The sequence below is a fragment of the Pseudopipra pipra genome, chromosome 1 (genome assembly GCF_036250125.1).
Source record: "Pseudopipra pipra isolate bDixPip1 chromosome 1, bDixPip1.hap1, whole genome shotgun sequence".
In the NCBI taxonomy this organism is placed as follows: Eukaryota; Metazoa; Chordata; class Aves; order Passeriformes; family Pipridae; genus Pseudopipra; species Pseudopipra pipra.
This window is the reverse complement of record NC_087549.1, coordinates 22,929,824-22,939,509: the sequence shown is the minus strand read 5'-3', so window position 1 is coordinate 22,939,509 and position 9,686 is coordinate 22,929,824. Positions and strand designations below refer to the sequence as shown.

General features: G+C 42.2%; 1 protein-coding gene across 3 annotated transcripts in view; it reads left to right on the top strand.

The window, feature by feature from the left end:
• The first annotated feature begins 3,075 nt into the window (after positions 1-3,075).
• CPQ (carboxypeptidase Q) overlaps positions 3,076-9,686 on the top strand; it is a 147,659-nt gene continuing 141,048 nt past the window's right edge. For all 3 annotated transcript variants that reach the window (XM_064648164.1, XM_064648144.1, XM_064648153.1), the window contains exon 1: positions 3,076-3,163. The gene's annotated coding sequence lies outside the window, so the exon portion shown is untranslated. The remainder of the gene's footprint in view (positions 3,164-9,686) is intronic.

Here is a 9,686-nt window from a genome sequence, read left to right as displayed (position 1 = left end):
GCATTGATTCTTTGAAACTTCGGACTATTTGTTTTCAGCTCTTTTAACTGGAAAATAAGAGGAAATAAGAGCTAAAGTTTGCATTAATTAGCAATCCATATTTACCTGCCTACAGTGCAAAGCAACAAAGAAAAACTTTAAATGAAGAAAAGATCTTCTAGTGGTACTAAAACCCAATGTGGACCTAGAGGAGGCTTTTGGGAGACAGAAAAAATAAAAAGTGCTTTGCCAAAGTAAATAAATGTCATAAAATAAAAACTGAGAGCATACTTCTAAACAAGGGTAACTGGTATATTGGTAATTCCTTCAGTCAGGTACAGTGTGTTCCCACTTCAAACACCTCTGGTATTTGGACCTGTGCTGGCAGCTTTTCAAAGGAATCTCGTACTTTCTTCCCTCCACCTCCCCACTTTGCATAATAATTAGTATGTGAATATGCTTGTGATTTCTTATTATTTTTTAATGAAGTCACATTTCAGAGACTTCAACAAAGTTTGGAGCTCCACCAAAGCAGTTCTTGGTCCAAAAACCATGCAGTCTAAACAGAGTGGAAAAACAAAGCACAGCGAAATAGCATCATCCATCACCCCCATCCTGTGCAGGAAGGAGCATGGTACCAAGCAACTGTCCTATCAGAAGAGATTCAAGATGCATTCAGGCACTATCCTATGCCTAGCAGCACACTTCACCAGTTGCTTCATATGCTATGTAATAGAAAGTGAAAAAACCCCAGTAGTAAGAAATGTCATCTATCCTCACTTTAGGTTCTATTCCGCTTTCTATGAGTTAGATACCAGCTTATTCCTTGAAGCACCAAACTACAATCAGATAATTCTGATTATTTTTGACATTCATATATATCCAATCCCTTTCTTGAATATTATGTTCTTGACTCTGAGACTGTTACTAGCAGTATAATCACAGCAATCTTGTAAAGATGCATCCATACAGGGACCTTCAAGCACCTGACAGTCTTTATGAGTTCAGGAGCATGCAAGATGGATGACACCAGCGATTTCTGGATGGTAGGGCTAGGATTTTGCTTCTGTGGCAAGGACAACAGGAAGAAAAAGCAAGCAATCCAAAAGTCCTGAAGCTGCAAACTAAAGGAAAACAAAAGTATTTAGTGAATAATGCAAAATAGGAGAAAAGCATGTAAGAGATGGGTGTAAGGGAAATACCTTTCCCAAGGCTAAGTGGATATTGATGTCTTTCAAACCTGTAAACAGATGTATACGTGCTGCTGGCTGAAGAGGCTTGAGGGGTGGAGCTCTAGGTTTGTTGTTATGCTTCTTTATTTGCTCTTATTGCTTCTGTGGCAAGGACAACAGGAGACAAGAACAGAGTGCTCTCTACCCTCTGACCTGTGATTAATGACAGCGACACCAAGATATTTCCATCCTTCTGACTATTCGATGGAGGAAAAAAAAGATGGCCTATTATCACTCATCCTTTTGACTTCTTGGCTGTGGAAGGATTAACAAAGGGAAAAACTAATGGGAAACCAGGTGAGGGAAGTGATTTAATTATAAAGGGAGCAAACGAAATCACTCCCAGGAATCAACCAAAATCCTAAATTCAAATATTGCCAGTACCGTTTTACATGAGCTCGTTCATGCAGACCTGTCCAATGTTCTCTCTCACTGGAAGTAAAAAGGAAGGCCGTATTTTGATATTTAAGTTCAAGGTGTTGTGGGTGCAACAGCCAACCTTTGAGGATAGAATATTTTCTTGCATGACTTTCACTACTTAATCACTGTGTGTATCTCTTTCCAGGGATACAGTCCTAGATGAATGCTTACAGCTTATAGTAAAGAATATATAGAATGTGCAGGAAAGAGGCAGCTAGACAGGCAAATCTATGACAGACTTTTACTTGTGTAACATTTTTATTGAATCATTTATTTTGTTACCCTCAATGGAACAGGACTCTCAAGGACTGTGGCACTTGGAGAAACATATTGTTGCATCCCACCAGCATGTTCCCTGATCAGTATTGTAGAGGACACAGTCCCATCTGCAAAAATGTACCATTATGATTCTGCACTGAAAAATACAAGTGAAAAAATACAAATGAGTCACCTCAAATAAACGGGTGGAGGAGTCAGGTTGGCTCGAACAGCCATTATCTTATAATAAGGTGTTTCAAATCCCTCCTCAAGGTACACACCCATGAAGCTCATTAGTATAACAGTCATTTCACTGAGGCAGAAAGTTCATGAATATTGGAATACTGTGTTGAATATTAGAGGGAAATTTTTCACTGTCTTCTTGGTACAGCAGCTTTTTGGAAATGCACCAAGGGCTTTGATCCTAAAAACACTTACCTCTAAGCACCTGGGTAGTCCCATTGACTTTAACAGAATCAAACGAGAGCATTAATTCAAGTGTTTGCAGATTAAGACCCATGTTTGTAATTTAAGATCTTATCTACAGAAGAAGTTGCACTCATTTATCTAAGTGTTTTTATAAACACACCTTGATTTAAGTGAGTGCATTGTTACTCGTGCAGGCGGCCACCATCTAAGGAGTGGTGGCCCTACCTCGGTCCTGAACAGCGTGAAGGCAGCAAAGGCTCTCAGATAGCTGGAAACCATCAATGAACTACACAAGAATAGCCATGCTCTGAAGTACCCAGGAGAAGGACGCTGCCAGCAGGAAAGGCTTCGCATGCTTCATCCATTGTCCGTGTCCTTGCACCACTATCACACCTACTCTGTAAAACCGCAATCATAGTGGTCATCATAGAATGGTTTGGGTTGGAAGGGACCTTAAAGACCATTTCGTTCCAAACCCCCCTGCCATAGGCTGGGACATCTTCCACTAGACGACCTTGCTCAGAGCCCCATCGAACCTGGCTTTGAACACTACCAGGGATGGGGCATCTACCCCTTCCAGTGCCTCTGAGGGGAGTGCTCTCACTCCCCTGCAAGGGCTGGTGACGATGGATGAGAGTTTTCAGGCCTCCGGGGACTGGAGGCATTTCCCGAGCCGGGCCCGCCGGGCTCGGGGCGGGCTGCGAGGCGCCACGGGCGGGCACCGCGGGCACCGCCTGGGCCGGGCTCGCCCCCGCCCGCCCCCGCGGCGGCTCCTCCTCCCACCGTCCGCCGCCGGCCGGGAGCCCGGGCTGTGCCGGCGCCGCCGCCCGATCTGCGCGGGGAAGGTGCGTGTTTGCTCTGCCCACCGCCGCCTCCTCCTTCTTCATCTCCTCCTCCTCCTTCTCCTCCTTCTCTCAGGGAATCTCCACTCGGGAAGCGCTCCCCCGGCGCCCGTCCGCCGGGCTGCAGCGTTCACCCGGGGGCCGCGGCTTCGGCTTCGCAGAGGGGCACGCCGGCCACCACCGCCGGCGCCTCGGCGGGGCTCAGCCCCGTCTCCTTCTCTTGCCGAGGCCTCTCTTTAAAGCCGTGCAGCGTGTGGTGCCCCCCCGCCTCCGAAATGGAGCCCTCGGCCGCCGGGCCGCAGCCCCGCGTGGTGCCGGGCCAGCCCTGCCCGGGGACGTGCGCTGGGGCCCCCCAGCCCGGCCCACCTCGCTGAACCCTCTGTCCGCCCTTCGCCGGAGGGGTGACTGACACTAGCAAGGTCGTCCTTCAGGAGCACGGACATGCCATCGCGTGACACAGCGGATAAGAACCTGGGGGTGCTGGTCGACAGCCTACTGAAAATGAGCCAGCAGTGTGCCCGGGTGGCTAAGAAGGCCAAGGGCATCCCGGCTTGGATCAGGAATAGTGTGGCCAGGAGGACGAGGGCAGTGATTGTCCCCCTGTACTCGGCACTGGTGAGGCCTCCTCGAGTGCTGTGTCCAGTTCAGGGCCCTTCACTATAGGAAGGACATTGAGATGTTGGAGCAAGTCCACAGAAGGGCAATGGAGCTGGGGAAGGATTTGGAGCACAGGCCCTATGAGAAGCGGCTGAGGGAGCTGAGGTTGTTTAGCCTGGCAAAGAGGAGGCTCAGGCGTGACCTTAGCACTCTCTACAACTGCCTGAAAGGAGGGTGTAGCCAGGTGGGGGTTGGTCTCCCAGGCAACGAGTGACAGGATGAGAGAACGCCAGGGGAGGTATAAGATTGGACGTTATTTCGGAGGAATTTCTTCACAGAAAGAGCGATCAGACGTTGGAATGTACTGCCCAGGGAGTTGGTGAAATCGCTGTCCCTGGAGGTGTTTAAGGAAAGACTGGACGTGGCACTTTGTGCCATGATCTGGTTGACGTGGTGGTGTTCAGTCATAGGTTGGTCTGGAAGATCTCAGAGGTCTTTTCCAACCTAATTGATTTTGTGATATGAAATCATTGTTTACACTCTTGTTCCTCTTAGTTTAAAAACAAATATGGACCCAAAGTTGAAGTTGGCAGTCACACAGTGCTTGGGGGATGCATGATTGGCGTTAGGTGAGACATGGTGCTCTGCTGTGATCCTGAAATGAGCAGAGTTGACAGCAGTCACTGACCAAAAGCTGCGTCACTGCAAATGGATAAACCTCATAAATACAAATGAGTGCATTAGATATTTAAATATGTTTTATGGCACACCTCATAGTGGAGAGGTCCCAGCATGTAAAGTGGTTTAGTGCTTCAGAGTAAGAATTTCTAGTAACTAGTAACCATTAGGTTTGTCTTGACAGGTCTTCATTCTTCAAAGACCACCTTTTTCAATTTGATGCATAGAGGAGAAGTATATAAAATAAGCATTTTTTATATGTAGATACAATTTTTATGTATGTGAATATGCATATACATATTTTATAGAAGTACTAAAATGTATATGAGTGAGAAAAAAGTGAGATACAAAAAAACCATGAAAAAATGTAAGTTCAATGGGCTGAACAGATTTGACTAAGGAAGCATTAGATACGAAGGAGCCTTTTGAATCTGGTGGTGATGTCTGACAAGTTACAAGTCTGCTCATAATTATGAAAAAGCAAATTCAAAATACAAGGACAAGAATTCTGTTTGCTTGTTAATTACTTGTTTCTTCCTTCAGACTGCAGTGTTTTGGGGACCTGACTTTCCTAAGTGCTACATGAGCACCAGAAACACCTGCTCAGACAGTGCCATACACAAGAAGCACCTAAAATCCTACTTTCTTGTTTAGTGAGCCTTAATTTTCAAAATTTTGTCTATCTGTTGTTTTCACTGTTCAAAATTAGGTTGGTGTTACTGTTTCTGGAGGTACTTCCAAGACTGTACGAGTGTCGTAATGTACTGGTGAAAGGGGAACATGTGAGAGTTTCTTCTTATGAAACATACTTGGTACAGCTGTAGAACAGACTCCCTGTGTGCGAATGTAAAGACTGCTTATATCTTCATCTATCTAGAATATCTCTCTCTATTTTAGCTTGAGAAAATTCATAAGATTTAACTTAGGGTGACAAAAGTTGGCCTTGATTTTGTTCTGGTTAGTTTTCTGCCAGGATGAAGGATTTTATTAAAAGTCTTTCTCATGCTTACCTACTGTCAGTTCTTAAAATCACCTTCCAGTGTTGTCTGGTGCTCCCTCTGTTAGATTATTATTTTTAATAAAACCTCAGACACTTCTTTCCACAAAGAAACCCCTCAAAGCCTGCCATGTATATGAGAGTTCTTACATCCCTTTTTTCCTTGTAAATTTTGTCTCATTCTCTTAGGCATATCCACCCTATCTTGGAGAGCATTTTTAAGTTGTGCCTTGGAATCAGTTTTACTTTACTCCAACTTCTATCTTTCAGCTGAAGTCTGTGCAGATAAACTTGGATCAAAGCCACCACAGCTTTAGAGATTCATACAAAGGCTTTGTCTTAACCAATCTTGTTTCTTAGTGTTTAAAATATATATATAATTCTTTTGAACAGCAGAACAATAAGATACTAAATCAGATAAGAACAGATTGCAAATCTGGGCTGGGAAAGAACAACCTGGCATTGACCCCTGTTGGGAGACATCTGTTAGAAAAAGCTCGTATAAATTCTTACTTGTTTTATAACATGTTTTTGCAAATGCCTGCATGTCTTTAATGCCAAATTGAGAAAGGAAGCAACTTGCAATATTGTTATTGATACAATTGCACAAACTCATAATGCACATGAGATTCTTTTATCTATTCCTGCTATATTTTATGAAACTTCATGTCTTCAGATTGAAAACTTTGCCTTGTCATTTTTTCCTTCCTTTCCAGTTGTGGGAGGATGAAGGATGACAGTACATGTAAGAGATAGCAGCTGCAGGGGTGAAATATTTTGCTTAAAGGAGTACTTTGTGCGTAGAAATGTACTAAATGATTACAATCTCGAAGCTCTACAGTTCTTTCTGTTCTGTCTCAACAGGAAATACCATCCGTCAAAAACTGCATTGCAGTAATCTTTCACGTTATGTTACCAAATGTCTGCAATAATTTCAAAGTAGTGAAATAAATGTAAGTTCTTGCTTCAGTTGACCTCAAGTCACTTATATTTTCACTGTGATGGCAATAGTGAATTTTTAGCTCCAATTTGTAATATCTTAAATGCCAATTACTTGATTAAGTCAGCATTTCTGACAGAATGTGTGGAGAATGCTTTGCTTTTTTTGTTTCAGTTTTACAATAGAAGAAAAGATTGTATGTCAGCTTGAGAAAAATGTTAACCTTGTTAGCCTGTAGCTTTAAAAAATGATAATTTGGGTGCCTTGATCTTACAAGAGACTTGATTTCTGTTTTTGAGATAGGGAGAATGGACCAATGTGTGTAGGTTTGCCTTTAGTTTATTTATTCATTTATTGACTTATTTTTTTATTTAATGGAGAGTATTCAGACACCTGGCTCATTTGGATATTTTTTTTCCTGTACTGGTATTAATAATAGTAATATTTTCTCAGACTCTTTTAAATCTAATTAACATGGATCTGTTTGATGAATTTTCCCCACAGTGGGTGAGAGAAAAATGGGAAAATCCCTTTGGTGCAGTTGCTACCAAGAGGGATTTGGTAGAAGTACCCAATGAACAGATATATGGATTAAAATACATCTCTAAGATTTTATTTATACATTTTGGTAAAATGTTTCTCTGTACTATGCACTGCAATCAGAGGTATGGCAAAAAACCTATGATCTTAAAACATGACTTTAAAAGATACTAATGCTGTTTTAAAAAAGAAAAATGTCACTCAAATTTATCTTAATTCTCTAAGATAAATTTTAATTCAAGGATCTTTATGTTCTAGTGACAAGAGGTTAATTGCAGGTCACCTAACATTTCTTGCATCGTAGGAGTTATAAACAACTAAGATTTATTTTAAACTTGCCTGAGTGACCATCCTGCATTTGGTACAACAGTGAGTTTTTGCCAGATAAGGATTTGCCCAAACTTGTCTTGTGACCCCACAGATGCAGCGTCTTGTGCAACTGAGAATTGTTGTGACCCTTTTGAAGCCTGTCTAAGTACTGATATGAGTGTTCTGATTTTAAGTCTATGTGTGCTGTTTGGGGTTTTTTCCTTTCTTTTTCTCTAGTTACTGGTTAAGGTGCATGATCTTAAATGTAGTGATAGTACATTTCCTACTAGAACACTCTATATGAAAGGGAATGAGACCACTCTTCCACCCTTCTGCAAATTTTCTAGCTTTCATCTGCTACACATACATTGATATCCTGTGCCTTTAATTTTTTCTTAGTTTTTTTTTCAGAAGAGGCACTTGACTGTGAATTTACTTAAGACAAGTGAGTCAAAAGTAATTTCGTGTTTCAAGTGGCTCCACAAAAGGAGCTTATATAATATTATGCATGTATCAATAGTCATTTGAGAAAGAAATGTGGGGGTTTTGAGTTCTTAAAATCAGATCTGAGCCAATTGACTCCAAAGGGAAAGCATCCACTATTTTATCTGTAATGTTTGCAGACCAAAGCATAAATCTGATTTATCTGTAGTGGTTTCCCCATCTACTCAGCACAGGTTTTGAGATTAGCGTTTCTGATCCTGTTGATCTATACTGTTCTGAGTCACTGGGCTCACCTTCTGTTTCTCTCTGTCATGTTCTCCTGTACAAGACATGAGTGCTCTTCTGTGGCAGACTGTGAAACACTTCCTGGAGTTTTAGTTTAATAAAATTTCCTTGTTGCTGTGGAAGCAGAAAGAATTGTAAGTTACTAATTTCTTAAAGATTGATCATAGGATCATTTTTAAGATTGATTCTGTTTCCTGCTGTGGGCTGTTAATATTTTCTCTTATGACAACTAGGTAGGGCAGAAAAGTACATTGCTAATCTTGGATAATCTCTTCAGTGCAATACACAAAGCAGACAGTTTCTGTCTCACTGATGCACTTTGAGATACTCTAGGAGAACAAAGTCAACTTTATTTTAATTACTTGTCTGTTTTGGTTGTCTTGAAATAGCTGTTGAATTAGAAATCTCTAGAGGTTTTCCAGAAACAGAAAAGTCTCAGGAATAGGCTTGGAAAATTCTGTGCAGGCTCTGAGTTACTGCACTTGTCCATTTTCCTGCAGCTACTGCAGAGCTTTCCATCCCACCCACCCACCTATCCCTTGGATTCTCAGCCAGGTAGTAGTGGTGGTGGAAAGAGCAGAGCTGTCTGCTCCTCAGACTGCAGGGACTGTTGCAGTCCAATCTTCCTGTGAGTAGTACACCTTCATTTTCTCTTTGGCAGTAACCTGCTGGTACTAATGCTCATTATTGATTTCTGCAAAGTATAAGTGTTTTTCGCTGGATTGATTCTCAGAACCAACTTGCTGCTGATCATATGGACGAGGTTCTGGTGCAAGTGAATGGCAGTGTGGAGGGCAGAACCACTGTAGCTGGGATTTAGATGGACTTGAACCACAACTGATCTGAATCTTCTGTGTCTCACTCAGTCCATAGGCTGGTAAAATACACCTACACCAATGTTAATGCAAGTTGCTACAGCAGCTAAGGTCTGTGGTTCATGCTTCATTTTGGACTTAGGTCTTATAATTGAAGAGAAAACTTGCAGAAAGAGGGTAGTGAGCAGGAATATTTCTGGCTGCCCTTCAGAGAGTAACCGAATGAGGACAGATGTGCTTGTTTCCAGCAACTGATGCCACCCAAGTCAGCAGATACATCTTGCTTTGCAGTGCTCTGGTGTACAGTACAGTGGTTAAAAAGACCTGGCATAGCCAAATGCAGTGTATCCAATACGGATGGATCATACAGGGCTCTTTGGTAGTTGTCAAATTTTGGACTGTTCCAGCGGGTCTGGTGGTGAAAGAGGAGAAAGTGGTCAAATTGGAAGAAACTTGGAGAGAACAGCTTATACTGAGTGTCAAAACAGCTCTTAAAAGCTTGCTGTACTCACAACAGGTGACAGCAGTGTCTTTAGCTGCACTCTAAATTTTGATTTGGGCTGTGAATTTTACGTGTCAGTGAAAAAAGAGTTGGGTAGAATAGTACTATTATCTTTCTCTGTTTACGCCTGGAAGCAGGATGAGCTGAAAACTCGTTTGCAAGTTTTTTTCTCTAGAGAAGAAGGTGCTGAGTGGTGTTTCTGTTAGCAGTCCCCTCACTGCTCAAAGTAGGTCTGAGTTTTTGGCCCAGAATATTGGTTTTGAGTAAAGATAATACTTCTGACATAACAGTGTGAGTTATTTTGTGTCATAAGTGAACAAGACTCTGTGCTTTCTCTAGTATGGGAGTTTTGTCATGGCTAGAAATCGTTTTTTCCCCCACATCATACTCTCCCGTGTGATGATGTTTATGAAACAAAT